Here is a 19,166-nt window from a genome sequence, read left to right on the forward strand (position 1 = left end):
AGACACCGGGAAGAAGAGAGCAAGCTGGCGCTGGGAGGGAGGCCTTGGAGTCCACTGTTCCTTGCAAGGATCAGAAGTTGGCCCGGTGTTTGTTCTTTACGCTGAAAGAAAACCGCGGGAGAGCGCAGAGTGGCGGAGAACTACATTCAGCCAGTGGATATGAAAATGAATTTTAGCTGCTTTGTGCAAAAACCCTAGGTGTGTAGACAGAAGGGAGCCAGCCAGAAGGTTACAAGAGGTCAAGAATAAATAACCACCAGGCGGAGGATCCCAGATTCTGCCCTTCCTTTTGTTGGGTGAGGAGCGCCAGGCAAACGCGTCCACAAAGGCTTTGGAAAGAAGCGGTCCGGCCGTCCACACGCAGCTCCAGTCCCGGGTAACTATTAGGGGAGCCGAAGGGCGGCTGCAGCCAGAGGCGCGGGGGCGGGGGTGTGGGGGACTCCGCTCTCAGTGGGAAGCCTCGCGGCGGGGACCCCAGAATAAGTCGGGGGCGGGCCGCGGCGCAGCGGGCGGGCGGGGGCGGGCGGCCGAGCAGATCCCACCCCTTCCTGAAGGAAGCGCCCTCCTCGCCGCCGCTGCCGCCGCCGCCGCTGCCTCCGCCGCAGGTCACGGCCCCGCGAGGCGACCGCGGCCCCGCCGCACCGGAGCAGGTAGGCGCGGGAGCCCGCGGCGCCCCCTCCTCCGCCCGGGCCGCCGGGCAGCCAGTGGGGGCGTCGGGCCCGGCTCCGCGCTCAGCCCGGAGGCGGAGCCCGGGAGCGGCGGGCGCTGCAGCGGGGCTCGGGCGGCGGGGTCCTCCCGGCCGCGGGGGCCCTGCTCGGCTCGGGCTCCCTCCGGGAGCGCCCCAGGCGCGGAGCCGCCCGCCCGAGCCCCCGCGGGCGAGACGCGAGTGTCCGGCGGCGCCGCGTGGTCCCCGCCGGCTCTCCCCCGCGCGCGAGCGCCGAGCAGACGCGCCTCGGTCCCTGCCGCCGCCGCCGCCGCCGCCGCAGTGCTGTCCGCCGAGCCCCTGCGCCGCCCGCCGGCTGCGGTTCTGTCCCGTCCTTTGACAGGTGTCCCCACCCGCCGCCCCCTTCGGAACCCCAGGCCTTTTGTTGTCGGGAGGACTCCGGTCAGAAGCGACCCCAAATTTGGCCCCCGGGTCTCTCTGCCATTCGCTGTTCACTTTACCGTTAGCCAAGTCAGGCTGGCTCGGGGAGCGAGGTAGCCGGGAAGAAGGCACTAACTTGCTTTGCCCTGTGCACCGCCCTCCACTCTAAATGCACAGTCTTGCTTTCCTCTCCCGGGTGCACACTTGCAAAGAAATGGGGTTTTCGGTTTCTTCGCGGAGGCAGCGGTGGGGCGGGGGGTGGTTACCGAGGCCGTTTGGTCATCCATTGCAATAAAAAAAGTGATTAGCTTTGGATTATGGAGAAAGACGTTATTTAGTGGTTTCCTCCTCCATAAATGAATCAAATCGAGAAGAAAAGTGTTTTTCCCATTTTAAATTACATATTCCCTTTTTCTCTACCATCCCAGTTCTCTGTGCACTCTTCCCTCCAGAACACTTTATTGTATCACAAACGCTCCACTGATTTTTTTGTCAGGTTTATTCCGGCCAGACCGTCTTTCATGGCTGAGCCAGGATTTTGACTGCAAATGGGAGAACATAGCCCAGTTGGGATGGAAGCCTCTCCTCGAGTGATCCCATTACCTTTACTACATGCGAGGTCTTGTCTGAGAACCAAATATACTAATGATATGTTAAAAAAAAAAAAAAAAGTATTGGATCCATTACAACATAACAAAGCCAAATGGTAATATTAGTTTCTGCTTCTTCGTTTCTCTGCTCGAATCAAAGGCAAGTTTTTTTTATAGTGCAGGGCTGTAACTCCATTCTGGGCTGCAGTTCATCATAAGATAGGCGAATGTGAATATATAAACTCCATGGTAGCAGTTAATAAGTTGACCTACTTAAAGTTTTCAAGGAAAAATTGTTAGGCTCATATATGTGATATTTGCAGATCAAAGAATTTTTGTCTTAGCGCTCATGCATTAAATCCGAAACTTTCTTTTTCTATGTGTCCTAGAGACACCATGTTTCTAAGATTAGCTATAGCTGTCATCTCTTAACTAGAAATGTGAGTTTAATCTTCAAGGCATAAGCACAGGAATTTTAATGGTGTATCCTTTATTTATACATTATTTAATAAATGTTTTGCAAGCTCTCCAACTTGGAAGCTCAAAAACTGGACATGGTAAATAAAAGGATAAAGAAAATTTGCTACCATTAATAACTGTTGGTAGATGTTATGACATTGAACAAACATATTAAAGGATTTGGAAAGTGCATGTTTATTAAATCTGCCTTTAGCCATAGGCAATTTGTTTGGATTATTTAAACTGATGTTGGTGTCTTTATAGCAATTGTTTAACTCACGTATTTCTCATCAAATGCCTTTCACAGGTTGCTTTGTGGAGGAGATAGTTTGCTCTGTGGAATAATTTTTTGTATGAACATAATAATGCCTAATGTTTAGTCTTTGTCATAGAACGACCACAATCATGCTTACAATGACCTTGCAGGGTTGTTTTTTTTTTATACTCATTTTACCTGCTTTGTGATCAACAGGGACAGCACTTTGCTTTACACTCTTGTCTGCACCCCTGCTTTGTTTCCCCTGTGACCTAAGCACACCTCTGCAGTACAATGGCCAGATTAATAGGGCAGCCAGCAGTCATGAAAGAGGAAAAGCTAGCTGGCCCCTGCAATTTTAGCCATTTGCTTTCACTATAATCTGGCCACTAGGGATCATTTCAGTAACCAATTAAGCAAGACAGACACTGACAAGATAATGTATTACCTCTCAGTCTTCCCCTTCACCAGAAGGATCTATAGCACTCAGAATCCACACTCCAGTGGTAATTAGGTTCTGTGAGGCTCAAATAAGATATGTACTAAAGTTCTCAAAATGAGATACAAAGACCATTACCAAATCTGGGTCTAAATTCATGAAAAGTCTAGGAACAGACTCAGGTATGTAATACATATTTTCCTTATCCTAAGGGTAACAACAGAAGTGCATCCCTACTTATTGTAACTGCAGACTTTTCTTCCTGGTTTGGACGGTGCTGTGTGTCTTTATGGTTTTTCATAAACTGCTCTAAGTACTTTCAAACTCGCTTATGAGTTAGTAGCACTTTAACAAGTCGTTGCTGTCACCAAACAGCATTTCCTGTCATGTTTGGATTTTAAAAGATAACTTGCAGCAATGGAAAGTCTTAATGCAAAGAGATTTTAGGCCCGTTGGAATGGTATTTTGAGATAATAACAGAATCTTTGGGCAGTAGCCTTCAAATTTAATCCCACAGTGGTTTAAGTCAAGCCACCTCTGCTAAGTAGGGCTTAGAACTCTTTTCCCAAATAAGAAATGAATAGTTTTCTTTAAGCATCTGTAAATGGTCTTTCTCTGTATCAGTACTGTCCCATAAAACTTTCTGTAGTGATGGAAATGTTCCATAATTTGTCCAAAGTGCTAGCCACGAGCTACATGTGGCCATTGAGCACTTGAAATGTGTCTAGTGCTATTGAGGAACTCAATTTTAATTTTTATTTAATTTAACTTTATTTAAATAGCCACACGGGGCTAGTGGCTATCATACTGGATAGTCCAGCTCTGAATTGTCTTTACCTGTTTCCTGTAGAGATAACATTTGATGGTGATTATTCTTTAGAAGAAAGTGGAAATAAGCAGTGATAGAACCAGGAAATAAGATTTCACTCTGTCATCCTGTTATTACAAAAAACGCTAGCATCTACTCTAAAGGATGTGTTTGCTGAAGTTCCATTCCACTCTAAAAAAAAAAAGTTTCCCTTTTTAATTTATAGATATTTGGTAGCCACAAAAAAAGCATCACCCAGAGTTGTTTAGATGCTTGGCCCCATGTGTCTGTGTTCTTGAACTTGCTTAAATTTGCTCTCTTGCGCATTATAGAATCACTTATTCTTAAAGTCAGTTTCTAGGGGTGCCTGGGTGGCTCAGTCTGTTGACTTTTGATTTCTGCTCAGGTCATGATCCAGGGTCATGAAGTCCAGCCCCACATCGGGCTCTGCACTGAGTGTGGAGCCATCTCTCTCTCTCCCCCTCCCCCTCCCCCCCCCCCCCCCCCCCCCCGCCTCCCTCCCACTCCCCTCTCCCTTTCCCTCTCCCTCTGCCTCCTCTGCTGTGCATGCACTCTGGCTCTGGCTCTCTGGCTCTCTCTAAAATTTAAAAAAAAAGTCAGTTTCTGCACTTTTAAATTTTTCCAGGGGAGGGACATTTGGAGAGAGGTAGGAGGTAGACAGTGATGCACAACCATTCCCCCTTAAAATTCCCATAAATCTGATAAGTGAGTACCCCTGCCTCAAGGAATGCCTAGAGCATCACTTAAGGATGCTTGAATACACTTAGGAAATGTTCCATATAATCCTTTGTTTTTTTGAGATTTACAATGCACAATAACATGGTGAAGCCTCTAAGATGAGATACATATACTCATTTAACTTTTTTATTACTAGTGTTTCCAAAAATTTTTCATATAACACTTACAGTATTTTTCAAATCATGTGTCCTAAGTCATGAAATTGATTTAAAAGGTTAGAATCAGCATTTTTTTATTAAAAAAAATTTTTTTTAATGTTTATTTTTGAGACAGAGAGAGACAGAGCATGAACGGGGGAGGGTCAGAGAGAGAGGGAGCCACAGAATCCGAAGCAGGCTCCAGGCTCTGAGCTGTCAGCACAGAGCCCGACGCAGGGCTCGAACTCACGGACCGCGAGATCATGACCTGAGCCGAAGTCGGGCGCTCAACCGACTGAGCCACCCAGGCGCCCCTAGAATCAGCATTTTTAAAAATGAAATGGAATATGTAGTAGTAGAATAGGAATTCTCACTATGCGTCCCTCTGAGTAGGAGCTGCTAGTGATTAACGAAATTTTTGGTTCTCCCACATATGGCAAATACAAGGCCACAAGGAGCATAGTGGTTAAAAGCACTACATTAACAGGACCCTTGGGTTCAAATCCTGACTCTGCACTGCCCATATATAGTAAGGACTATATAAGCAGGCTCAGTGTTTGTAGTATTAATACATAAGTGTGTGTATCCTAGATCATGATGTAAAATACTGCCTCTGAAACTAGGCTTGGGACCCACTTTTGGAAAACACTGATCTGAGACAAATGTGATCATCAATTTTAACAAGCAACATCACTGAGTACTTACAGGGCTCCATGCTGAATGCTTTACATGTATTATTTTGTTTCTCTCAACAGTCCTTTGATATATATAAGCACTGCCACAATCCCACAGTACCTATATTCCAGGATGTCATAGAAGCAGAATCTGGACCCCGGACAGTCTGGTAACAGAACCCATTTAGTTCAACCCCCTCACCTCCCGTATTGCAGTGTGACAGTGATACATAGACGGACATCTGCAGACCTGTGAGGCCCAAGCATGATACAGCATTGCACAAGTACAGAAATGAGCAGTCCACAGGTGTTTTCTGTGGAAGACAAGTCCTAAATGGTGAGAGGTGGTCATTGCATCATGTGTAAACTAGGGGAGACCTGTCTGCTGCCAGTCCGTGACCTCTGAAAGCTAATGCCCTTGGTCAGGCAGCCTGGTGACCAAAGAAACACGAATGACCCTGAGACTGCCTACAAATTGTGCAGGCTTCCTTCCCTTCTAACCACTTGCTAACTTCTGCATACTGGTTGTAGCAAATAGTCACAAATGGTCTAAATAGATATGTCCATCCCATAAATCCCCCACTTTTTGCTGCATTCTAAATTCTTCAGAATCACTTCTTGCCTGTAGGTGCTTCATGGTGTGTATATATATTTTATATATAATTGGCATATAACATTATATTGGTTGTGATGTGCAACATATTGATGAGATAGTGGCATATATTGCACAATGACTAAGTAAGTCTAGTTAAAGTCCATCACCACATATAGTTACAAATTTTCCTGTGGTGAGAACTTTTAAGATCCACCCTCTTGGCAACCTTCAAATATATACAAACAGTTTTATTTACTATAGTCACCATGCTATATGTTATATCCTGAGGATTTATATTTACTTATAACTAGAAGTTTGTACCTTTTGATTTAAATTTTAATATAATAAATGGAAAGCAATGTTGTTTTAAGAATTTTATATAAAAGGAGATGTCTTAAAATTGGGTCTGGAAATCTTTTTTTTTCTCCCCTAGTGTAATCTAGAAAGTAAAACTAATTTCATTTTGGAAGTAGATTTCGGTTTTCCCTAAAGGTCAGACCAAATATAAGCGATCACATGTCCGTAGACTTTGTCAGGTATAATAGGAGAGGCAACGGCTTGTCATTGTGGTTACTTTTCTTCTTTAAAAAGTACCGAATGTCCTTGAGACATTCAAATATGTTCAAGGCTGCAGAGTCGTCCATCTCTGAAGACAGTGATACAGACTCTACCTGTGGAATACAAAGTTCAGTCTTTGAAAAACCACTGAAGGTCATGTAACACTTTTAGGCAAGTGTAGACAAAGCTTAAGAAGTAATTGTGGGGGCGCCGGGGTGGCTCAGTTGGTTAAGCATCCAGCTTTGGCTCAGGTCATGATCTCACGGTTCATGGGTTCGAGTCCCACGTCGTGCTCTGTGCTGACAGCTCAGAGCCTGGAGCCTGCTTCAGATTCTGTGTCTCCCTCTCTCTCTCCCCCTTCCCTGCTTGTGCTATCTCTCTCTCTTTCCCTCAAAAATAAATAAACATCAAAAAAATTTTTTTCAATTAAAAAAAAAGAAGTAATTGTGATTAACTGTGGCAGTAGAGGAAATTAGCCTGTAGTTTAAATGGTGTTATTTAATTCTGCAATAATTATAATGAATTATAATGGTTTTCAACTGAATGTAAACATAAATGTCTCCAGAAATAGCATAGCCTTACATCAAACATTTCATTTATTAACAAAGTAGACTTCTTCCTGGGTTGTTTTTTTTTTTACACTTATAATGGCTTAGCTGCCAAAGAAATATTTTAAGTGGTAATAATTGGAAGTTTTAAAGAATAAATTAAAACTATACATAGCCAAGGTCACCTGGCTGGTTCAGTCGTTAGAGCATGCAATGCTTGATCTCGGGGTTGTGACTTCAAGCCCTATGTTAGGGGTACAGAGTACTTTAACAAGAAGACAAAAACAAAACTGTACATAGTCAAAATGGACATTATATTATTTAAACGGGGCTGGTTACTAAGACAGTCTTTCAAATTAGTTTTCATTCTATTGATTCATGAGTGGAAGGTGTTAATTAAGAAATACTGATGTCATTGTACAGCATTTCAAATAGAAATATTATTTTTTACTGAAGTGTTTTATAAATTAGAATTCTGTAATGAAATTGTCCTGGAATTTCTAGGGGAAATATATCTCCTGGAATTTCTAAATTCTACTTTTCACTAAAACTTAAATTATATTTACATAGAAACACTAGTAACTAAAATATACCTACATGCAGTAGCAGGAACATTCACTTATGGATGACAGTTTTTCTTTCTTGTGGTATTATGTTCCCACATGTCTTAAACTTATGTCATTTTGAAAATTTTACCAGTCCTGTCAATGACAGCAGTGTTCACAAGAACAATATTTATCGCCCTGTAATTTTAGCAGCTAATAGAATTGTTCCTGAATGAGCAGATTATTTTTTCTATGACATTTTGATTGGTGTTTTTCCATTTTCATTTGAGCTTATATGTGGCATAAGAATTGACTTCTATGAAAAGAGGAGGGTTGCCATTTGTATACCAAAATTTTGATTGTCTCTGTATGCGTGTGAAAATAAAGACAACAGTTTTCCATTAACTGATTTGGGGGAAGGGATACTGTTGTGATCAAATAGTGGCCACATGATGATCTTTTAAGATCAGACCATTGAACCAAGTGAGCGTACAGTTACAGGGCCATAAATTTGGCAATTCGGAAATGGTGTTCTTTATTAGCTGTTGGTCACCATTTGTGAAATCCTTAGCGTGGCCCCGGGCCCAGAGTAACTTTTTTATTTTCACTGTTACGGCCTATGCATATTTTACACTCGTTCTTGACATACTGTCTCTGTTAAGGCTGACTTAACAGGACTCTGATGTTGAACCTAGGCTGACTTCAGTTTCACGTATCTCCTGGTTTCCTTGCTTGTGGCGTGTTTACCTTGACTTTCCAGTTTAATCATTGTTTCTTTTGTGTAGAGATTATGTCACATAATCTTTTTGTATCCCACCCAGTTGTCTGAGGATGGGGGTTGGCAAACTATTTTGTAAATAAAGTTTTATTGGAACACAGCCGTGCCTGCTGGTTGCATATTACCTGTGACTCTTTCTGTACTACCGCTACAGAGTCAAGTAGTTGAAACAGCCCATCTGGCCCATAAAGCTGAAAATCTGTACTATCTGGCCCTTTATAGGAAAAACTTATCAACCCCTGTTCATATGATACTCTTCTTATGGTATCCGTGAAGAAAATGTGGAAAAAATGGCCTATCATATATAGTTAATTATACACAGTTAATTGCTTCCTGTAGGAGCAGATTTCACATGTGAATGACTAAATGAGTGACAAATACTTCTCTCTTTCTATTGCACTGTCCATTGCCTATGCAAGAAGGTGTCATCACCATAGGCTTAGGTATCATATAGATCTGGGTCGCTAGCTGTGTAACTTTGAATAAATTACCTAATCCTTTTTAAGCTATTATAGGTACTAAGGCACCACTGTTGGAAGATAGTCCTCTGAGCGTCCTGTGCATTTTGACAGGTCTTTACAAAGAGAGGCACCGACTGTGCTTTTGTCCTGGGTTGTCTTTTCAAGGATGTTTGTGTAATGAACAGTCTTGGATATAGAGGTTGTGTTGCCCTCAGAAGCAAGGGGCAGGCATGCTTACATATAGTATAATAGATTTGCGTTTCCCCAGGTCAGAGTTCCTCTCCAGGAATGCTGCTCACTGTGTGTGCAGGTATCACATGACCCTCTTTGTGGCACCTTGCAGGAATTGAGCTGGAGAACGGTACAAGAAAATGCAGGTACTCCAGCTACTGCTGTTGCTGAGAGTAATAAAGTCCTTTGTCCTTGACCTGGGAGTCTTGGGTCTTATGCCAGCATCTATGAAACTGTGGCAGATAACTTGTGCAAATAGCATAAAATCCCAGACCTTTCCAATTCTCAGACACCTATTCTGTGGGGTTATTATGAGACTTGAATAAGGTAGTGAATATTAGACATTTAACACAGTGCCTGGCAGATAGTAAGTGCCCAATAAATGTTAGCTATTATTATCTAGCTGGTTATTAACTCTGAGGTATGAAGTTGAGTCCCAGTTTTTTTTTTTTCAACATTTTTTATTTATTTTTGGGACAGAGAGAGACAGAGCATGAACGGGGGAGGGGCAGAGAGAGAGGGAGACACAGAATCGGAAACAGGCTCCAGGCTCCGAGCCATCAGCCCAGAGCCCGACGCGGGGCTCGAACTCACGGACCGCGAGATCGTGACCTGGCTGAAGTCGGACGCTTAACCGACTGCGCCACCCAGGCGCCCCAAGAGTCCCAGTTTTGTGTGGACAACTTATATCTTAAGATAGTGGTTTTTCAAAATGTAGGTCGACAGAGCTGTGAAAACAGTGAAGTAGATTAATTTTTGTAATGAAACAGAAAATATAATACAATAGAATATATTAAAGAAAATATGCAAGTGCAAAATATGTAGTAAGGATAAATATTGATTTGTAAAACCTTTAGTTTCAGTTATATATGTGTGTGTGTGTGTGTGTGTGTGTGTGTGTGTGTGTGTGTGTGTATTTTGGGCTGTGATATATTTTTGTTTACTGTCAGTCGTGGTCAAAGAAGTTGGAAAGCCACTGCTGCCCTAATACATATATGGAACTATACAGAAAAACTTTTGTTCATGAGAGCATAGAATTACTGTCTTAGTTCTCATTCTGGAAAAGGGGCATAAAAGGCTACTCTCCCTCATCTAGGTGTGACTGCTGAGAAGGAATGACCTGAAATTCAGTTTGTTTACCGTCTGCAAACCATGTGGTTCATTTTGCCAATGATAGCAGAAAATGAATATAGCCACAGGTTATTTTCAGAAGGAAGGGTTTTTTTGTGGTTATGTTAGCATTATCCAATAGAACTTTCTATGTTGATGAAAATGTTCTGTTTCTGCACTGTGCAGTACAGTAGCCACTATCTGTTGAGCACTGTAATGTGCAACTGAGGAACTGAATTTTTAACTAAAAATTAAAAAAAAAATTTTAAGTGTAAAAAAATTTTATTTTTGAGAGAGAACAAGACCATGAATGGGGGAGGGGCAGAGAGAGAGGGAGGCAGAGAGAATCCCAAGCAGTCCCCATGCTGTCAGCACAGAGCCTGATGCGGGGCTTGAACTCATGAACTGTGAGATCATGACCTGAGGTGAAATCAAGAGTCAGATGCTTAACCAACTGAGCAACCCAGGCACCCCAACTAAAAATTTTAATTAGGATTAATTTAACTTTAAATAGCCATGTGAGGCTGTTGGACAACACAGTTTTATTTAGACAACACAAAGTTGTGGTTTCCTCCAGTACAATTAACCATGTGGTTTGGCTTCTGATACTGTCCTAGGGTACAGCACCCTTCCACTGGGTTGTTCAAACAACCATTGACCCTTGCCCATGGCTGGCTTGGGCAATCATTTGGGTGAAGAAGTGCTTGAGGAGTTGCTACCTTGGACAGCGCCACACACCAGGAGAAAATGTCACGGAGCTGTAGGTAGAGATTCTCAACCCTGGCTGTGCAGTAGAATCATCTGAAGAGCTGTAAAAATTCAGGCTGCATTTCAGACCAAATCAGACATTTTTAAAAAGTTCCCTGGGTGCTCTTTCATTCCATCTGCTGGGCAGCCTGTGCACTTCAGTGCTCCATCACGCTATCACAGGCTTGCCTGTGGTCATATGGGCAGGGAAATGGGCACACGAAAGACAGTGGACCCCTCCCTTATCTTAAACAGAAAGACTCCAACTTATCTTTGGTGTTGATTGCTGAGCTGTTTCCCACCCGGTTGCCCTTGCAACAGAGGTCCCCTTGCTCAGTGGGGATTTGCAGATTTGTGCATGACAGAATTGAGCTTCAAAGAAAGAAAAATATAGGCTCTTATTGACCAATTCACATGTGCAATGCTTTCCATTTATATATCCAGCAAACCTTTATAGAGGCCCTACTGTATGTTTGAGGTAAAGTGTGCTTGCTCAGTCTCATGGGAGAGACCGACATGTAAATAGTTATCCTACAGCAGGGTAAGCATAATATGGAGAGAAGAATCACTATGTGCCTTGAGAGCACCCAGGAGCACCCAGGGTGACAGAGATAGTGACACCCAAACTGAGTCTTACAGGATAAAAAGGAGTAGTCACATGAAGAAGGGGGAAAATGAACAAAAGAGCAGATACAGCCTGGGAGGAGGCCCTGGCTTAAATTTTCTGTTCCTCTAAAGGATGCCTGTTGGTTAAGTGTCCAACTTCAGCTCAGGTCATGATCTCACAGTCAGTGGGTTCAAGCCCCGTGTCAGGCTCTGTACTTGACAGCTCAGAGCCTGGAGCCTGCTTCGGATTCTGTGTCTCCCTCTCTCTCTGCCCCTCCCCCACTCATGCTCTGTCTCTCTCTCAAAAATAAATAAATGTTTTTTTAAAGTAAAAAAAAATTTTCTGTCTCTCTAAGATTGAACTCCATAAGATACCTTCCTCATAGAGAAGACCCTCCCTGCAGTTTTGCAAACCTCACAGGATATCCTTATCCTAACTGGGCTTTATCATTTATTGATTCACTCACTCATTTATTCATTCATTCAACAAGTATGGCGTATTGAGGTGTTACTGTGTGCAGACATCATCTAGGTGCTGGTGATAGAACAGTGAACAAAACAGCATCTCTGCCCTCAGGGAGCTTTATTGTCTATTGGAGAAGACCAACCAGAAATAGATAAATAAGGAAATAGTATAGTGTGTGACAAATGTGTTATGGAGAAAAAGAAAGAGTTTGGAAATACCCAAGAAAGTGCTCTGAGAACTAGAAGTCTCGTAGCATGCTCTCTCTCTACAAACTTACTAGCATTTCTTACCTCTTTTTCGAAACTAGACCTGGATCCTGCAATCATTTTCTTTCATTCAAGACTGGCCATCCACCTGTGTCCATAACCCCATGACCTCCTACCTCTTCCACCACCTAACTGTGTCAACAAGACCTTTCACACCCACCTCCCTTACATATCACATCTTGTGTTTTCACTCCCTTTTAATGTTTTCTGGTCCTCTGCTGGTTCCTCCCATTCTTTTCCTCTGCCCCAAGAGAATCCATGTCTCATAATGACCTTGACCTTTTGGCTGGCTGCTCTCTCACTCTTCCATATGGGCCACTGCATGAAAAGGTGTGTCATGCAAACATGGTAGAGCACCTTCCACCCTTTCTCAGCACTCCTATCCATCCAGATCCTAGTCACTTCATTCATTCCTTGAGGAACTGAGGACCAGGTTCCACGTCTCCTCTGCCTCCCTGGCTCCCCAACTCTTGTCATAACCCTTGACAATGACACCGTCATGGAACATCTGACCATAAATCTGGCTTCAAAATCCCCAGGACCATTTTAATAAGTTCATCTCCAGCTAAACCATAGCTGCTCACTCCCAACCCTCCACACAAATTCTTGTTCAAAATACCTTTCACATCAGAAATCTTTTTTTTTATGTTTATTTAATTACAGAGAGAGCGCGAGTGGAGGAGGGGCAGAGAGAGAGGAAGGAGAAAATCTCAAGCAGGCTCCATGCTGTCAGTGCAGAGCCTGACGTGGGGCTTGAACGCGTGAACGCTGAGATCATGACCTGAGCCGAAATCAAGAGTTGGAGGCTTAACTGACTGAGCCACCCAGGCGCCACCTCAGAAATCTCAACCTCGGTGTCCCATTCTCTCTGAACATCACTATACATCCTTCTAGCTATTCCATACCCTACTCCCTCCACCTCTTTAACATCACTGAGGCATCCAGTCTCTTGACTTCCTTCAGCTGCCCTAACTCTTCCTTATAAATGCAAATAGAGTCATATCTGTCTTCATGTCCTTTCCTCAGAGGATGTGGTATCCTGTTTTCCGCATGTTTAAGGCCACCACATTACCTGAATCCTGAGTACCATCTCCTCATGCTTCCTTCAAGACCTTTGCTCTGTTAGTATTCCTCTTTTCTGTGGTCTTTTATCTCTTCCCTTTACCATCTCCTCCTGTTAGCGAAGCATTCGCAGGTTACTTCCATAAAAATAATTCTCTTATGTTTAGTAAATTAAGATACATCTCTACAAGAACACTATACAGTCTTGTGAAATATTGTTGGAGGTATATAAATGTATAACTCACACGGAAAAATGATCACAAAAATAAGTTTAAAAAGTATTAAGACAGGGGCGCCTGGGTGGCTCAGTCGGTTGAGCATCTGACTTCGGCTTGGGTCATAATCTCACCGTTCGTAAGTTTGAGCCCTGCGTCGGGCTCTGTGCGGACAGCTCAGAGCCTGGAGCCTGCTTTGGATTCTGTGTCGCCCTCTCTATGCCCCTCCCCAGCTTGCACTCTGTCTCTCTCTCTCTCTCTCTTGAAAATAAATAAAACATTTTAAAAAAAGTATTAAGATTTATTGATTTTGTTTTAAATTTTTTTTTTTTTGTAGTAAAATACTCATAATATAAAATTACAGGGGCACCTGGGTGGCTCAGTTGGTTGAGCACCCAACTCTTGATTTCGGCTTAGGTCATTATCTCACGGTTTGTGAGACTGAGCCCTGTGTCGCATTCTGTGCTGACAGCCCGGAACCTGCTTGGGATTCTCTCTCTCCCTCTCCCCTACTCTCTCTCTTTCTCTCTCAAAATATAATAATATAATATAATATAATATAATATAATATAATATAATATATAATATAATATATAAATAAAATTACTATTTTAACCAATTTTAAGTACACAGTGGTGTTAACTGTATTCACATTGTTTCACACTCAATCTCCAAAGTTCTTTTTTTTTTTTTTTTTTTTAGACCAGGAAGGTGGTATATATTTAAATTTTTTTTTTTTAACGTTTATTTATTTTTGAGACAGAGAGAGACAGAGCATGAACAGGGGAGGGGCAGAGAGAGAGGGAGACACAGAATCCGAAACAGGCTCCAGGCTCTGAGCTGTCCGCACAGAGCCCGACGCGGGGCTTGAGCTCATGGACCGTGAGATCATGACCTGAGCCGAAGTCAGACGCTTAACCGACCAAGCCACCCAGGCGCCCCGTGGTGGTATATATTTAAATCATGAACAGGATGCATTAGCTATGGATTCTAAAAACAACCTGATGAAGTGGGAACTCTTAATCCCGTTTAACAGATAACTACACAGAGTTTTAGCAAATGTAAGAAATTTTCCAAAATTTGCAGAGCTAGTAAACGATAGTGCCAAGATTCAACCCTATTTTCTTTTTTGTTTGTTTGTTTTGTTTTTTGTTTTTTTTAATATATGAAATATATTGTCAAATTGGTTTCCATACAACACCCAGTGCTCATCCCAAAAGATGCCCTCTTCAATACCCATCATCTCCCCTCCCCTCCCTCCCACTCCCCATCAACCCTCAGTTTGTTCTCAGTTTTTAAGAGTCTCTTATGCTTTGGCTCTCTTCCACTCTAACTTCTTTTTTTTTTCTTCCCCTCCCCCATGTTTCTGTTAAGTTTCTCAGGATCCACCTAAGAGTGAAAACATACGGTATCTGTCTTTCTCTGTATGGCTTATTTCACTTATTAGCATCACACTCTCCAGTTCCATCCATGTTGCTACAAAGGGCCATGTTTCATTCTTTCTCATTGCCACGTAGTATTCCATTGTGTATATAAACCACAATTTCTTTATCCACTCATCAGTTGATGGACATTTAGGCTCTTTCCACAATTTGGCTATTGTTGAGAGTGCTGCTATAAACATTGGGGTACAAGTGCCCCTATGCATCAGTACTCCTGTATCTCTTGGGTAAATTCCTAGCAGTGCTACTGTTGGGTCATAGCGTAGGTCTATTTTTAATTTTCTGAGGAACCTCCACACTGTTTTCCAGAGTGGCTGCACCAATTTGCATTCCCACCAACAGTGCAAGAGGGTTCCCGTTTCTCCACATCCTCTCCAGCATCTATAGTCTCCTGATCTGTTCATTTTGGCCACTCTGACTGGTGTGAGGTGATATCTGAGTGTGGTTTTGATTTGTATTTCCCTGATGAGGAGCGACGTTGAGCATCTTTTCATGTGCCTGTTGGCCATCTGGATGTCTTCCTTAGAGAAGCGTCTATTCATGTTTTCTGCCCATTTCTTCACTGGATTATTTGTTTTTCAGGTGTGGAGTTTGGTGAGCTCTTTATAGATTTTGGATACTAGCCCTCCAAAGTTCTTTTTACCTTGCAAAATTGAAACTCTGTACCCATCAAACAATTTCCTCCTTCCTCTTCCTTCCTCACTCCCTGGCATCCACCATTATGCTTTCTCTGTGAATTTGTCTAGTCTAGGTACCTCATATAAGTAGAATCATGCAGTATTTATCTTTTTATGAGTGACTTATTTCATGTAGCATGATGTCCTGAAGGCTTCTCCATGTTGTTGGGTGTATTAGAATTCCCTTTTTAAGGTTCAATAGTATTACATTGTATGTATATGCCACACTTTTAAATGATTCCATTTTTGAAATTAGTAGTAGTATAAACACACATATATAAAACATTATATATCGGAGCGCCTGGGTGGCTCAGTCAGTTGAGTGTCTGACTTCGGCTCAGGTCATGATCTCGCGGTCTGTGGGTTTGGGCCCCATGTTGGGCTCTGTGCTGACAACTCAGAGCCTAAAGCCTGCTCCAGATTCTGTGTCTCCCTCTCTCTCTGCTTCTCCCCTGCTCACGCTCTCTCTCAAAATAATAAACATTAAATATCAATATAATAAATAAATATTATATCAATAAAAATAATATCAATAAATATCAATATAATAAACATTATATATCAAAGTTTTTTGGTGCAGAAAGATGACTTTATTAAAGAATGGGGACAGGACCCAAGGGCAGAAAGAGCTGTACTGGGGTTGGGAAGAGTGACTGTATCAAAATGTTAATAGTGGTTAACTCTAAATCCTGGAATTTTGAATACTTTTCATCTTTTTCTTGATCTGTACCTACTAAAGTATTTATAGTGAGCCAAGGAGACAGACCTTCATCAGCTACAGTGGAGTCACCCCCATGATGGGTACCTGCCCTGCCCCCCTGCCTCAGCTCATCTTCCACCACTCCGATCTGAGCACCACAAACCCCTGCTTCCTGCATACACACTGGTCGGATGCCTGGGAGCCCCTGCCCATGCCACTCACTGCAGCTGCATAGGAGACTTCCACATCTCTGAAGACTCAGCCCAGGATCATTTCCTCCTTGCTTGCCTACCCCCTGCCCTCAGTGCTGGGTCACTTTCCCCCTTTGGAGCTCCCTAATTCCCCATACCAATCTCTGGTGCTGTGGTTCTTTCCTGATTAACTATGAGCTGTTAGGGGCCGGGACTCTGCATTTATCTGTGTATGCTCAGCAGTGAGCCTGGCAAACAAGCTGAGCAGCTTAGGGGGCTACTGGTCATTCAGAGGGGCTGGATCACGGGATGCTCAGAAATGAGGTTGGAAAAGTAGATGAAAGACTGGCCCTTTCTCCAGTACACACTGCTGCCCCTTGGATAAACAATGTAAAGATTTAAAAATACTTTACATTTTCCTAAAAATAAATTTGATTTTAATATCATTGTAAAAGACTACATTTTTATCTTAATGATACTGGTGAACTCTGGCCCCTGTCCTTGGTCACATCGACCATGCCCGGTCTCCTATAGTTTGGGCTTATAAACGTGTGTTTGGTAAATACCTGTTAACCTTGATAACCCTCCTAGCTCTCTATGATCAAACCTCTGTTCCTTAAATTCAGCTACTTTGACGGGCTCGAACAGGAATTATTTGGGGGCATGGGAGGCCTTTATCCTCATCCCCCACGTCATATAATAGTGACTAGCTGCCTACACTACATGTGTGACTGATCCCGATCAGGACCCTTAGGAGACATGAAGAAGTAAAAAGATGTACACCTGGCATGGCTTTGAGCACCCTGGTGAGTAGAGACAGCGAATGAATGCTTGCTACCCTTGATCTTGCCAGCTACACTGGACTGGCAGCTAACATCATATTGTAAGCAGCAGCTGTTCACACTAAGAAACCTTAATGGGCCACACAAATTTGGTAAAACACATTTCACAGGCTGGTAAAGTTAAGTAGTTTTGGATAGCTCTCTTACATATAAAAGGGGATTGTAGGCCTCTTTTAGGGGGCATGAAAGGGGCAGAAGGAAAATGAACAATAGTTATAATTACTGGGGAACTTAATCAGTTGGGGCCACCTTCAGCTTCTCAACCCACAAAGATTTATATTGGGTTTTCTTAAGGAAAATGGCCCAATGTGAGTGATTCACCCAAAGCATCTGAAATAATTTTAGCAAAAATTATTAACGATAGGACATTTAGTGTTTGAAACGATACATGTTTCAGCTGTTGAACCAATATGTGGTTCACTGGCCTGTGCTGTTTGCATCAGAATCACAATAGGGTCCTTTCGTGTTTCCATCTCATCCAAATCAGGCTCTTTTAGAGAAGCTTGGTCAGACTAGATAGCCCTGATTATGATATTGTTGTATTGTTTTCATTTCTTTTTGCCCAATAGGCAACTAAAGGAAGTAACATGACTCAGATGAAGCGTTAGACCTGGACATGTTAATGGCAGCCTTTAAGTCAAAGCCTAACTGCCCTCTATACCAGCTCCGTGCTTGAATAGGTTATTTAATGTATAGAAACTTAGAGTTTCTGTTGTTCATCAGTAAAATTTGGATTTATTTGTCTGCCTTGCCGAATAGACTGTAAGCTTCTTCACAGTAGGGGTTGTGGCTCATACATCTTTAGCAAATCAGTACAGGTACTTACCTGCTAAGGTAAGAAGTCTGCAAATATTTGTTGAGCAAATCAGATTCATCTTACTTACTTCATAGGTTGTTTTGAAGAGCAGGTGGGATGAACAGCAATTTAGTGTAGTGTTGACAGCACAGGCTCTGGAGCTAGTCCCCTGCGTCCCCATCCTGGCTCCAGCATTCCCAGCAACATGACGTTGGGCAGGTTACTGTCCTCTGTACATCTGTGATGGTACCTACCTCCTAGAGTTGTGCCTGGCAAGCATTGAGTAAATGCTCCATACATACCAGCTATTGATATGACATGTGAAAGGCTTTTCAAATTGCTGTTCATATAAAGGTGATATTTATTCAATGAGGTCTTGCCACGTATTGGACGCTCTGAAGTACTTTCAGTAGTGTGTCTTTCCCTATCTTATCTAGTGGTGATTCCATTACATTCACATTTTCTTTTTTTTTTTTTTTAACATTTATTTATTTTTGAGAGAGAGAGAGAGAGAAAGCATGCAAGAAGGGTAGGGGCAGAGAGAGAGGGAGACACAGAATCCGAAGCAGGCTCCAGGCTCTGAGCTGTCAGCACAGAGCCCAACGTGGAGCTTGAACTCACGAACCACGAGATCATGACCTGAGCCGAAATAGGACGCTTAACCGACTGAGCCACCCAGACACCCCTATTTCACATTTTCTATATCCCAAGTAGGGTGTCTTTCATGTGGACCCTTCTTTTTTAAATTCATTTATTTATTTGGAGAGAAAGAGTGTACACGAGTCGGGGAGAGGGGCAGAGGGAGAGAGAATCTTAGGCTGGCTCCATGCTCAGTGCAAAGCCCGACATGGGGGCTCAAACGTAGGAACCATGAGATCATGACCTGAGTCAAAACCATGAGTCAGAAGCTTAACCGACTGAGCCACCCAGGCAACCCTCACGTGGACCCTTTTAATGACACCCATGATCACCCTGATATAAAATATAAGGTTCAAAGAAAGGCTGCCTTGACCTAGAACTGCTGTTTGCTCTCTTTTTCCATTGTCTGTTATACAGAAATAACTGTGGCCAAATCCCAGGCACTACACATTTTTAAAATTATGTTAAATAACAATGATTTCATA

The 19,166-nt window shown here is 42.8% G+C and overlaps 1 protein-coding gene across 2 annotated transcripts in view; it reads left to right on the top strand.

Moving 5' to 3' along the window:
• Positions 1 to 250: 250 nt before the first annotated feature.
• TMEM150C (transmembrane protein 150C) overlaps positions 251 to 19,166 on the top strand; it is a 65,673-nt gene continuing 46,757 nt past the window's right edge. Inside the window, exon 1 of one of the 2 annotated variants that reach the window (XM_058722099.1) lies at positions 251 to 376. The gene's annotated coding sequence lies outside the window, so the exon portion shown is untranslated. Of the gene's footprint in view, positions 377 to 522; positions 651 to 19,166 lie in introns of those variants that run through there. The other variant, XM_058722098.1, reaches the window with a different exon arrangement.

This window comes from Neofelis nebulosa, chromosome 3, assembly GCF_028018385.1.
Source record: "Neofelis nebulosa isolate mNeoNeb1 chromosome 3, mNeoNeb1.pri, whole genome shotgun sequence".
NCBI lineage: Eukaryota > Metazoa > Chordata > Mammalia > Carnivora > Felidae > Neofelis > Neofelis nebulosa.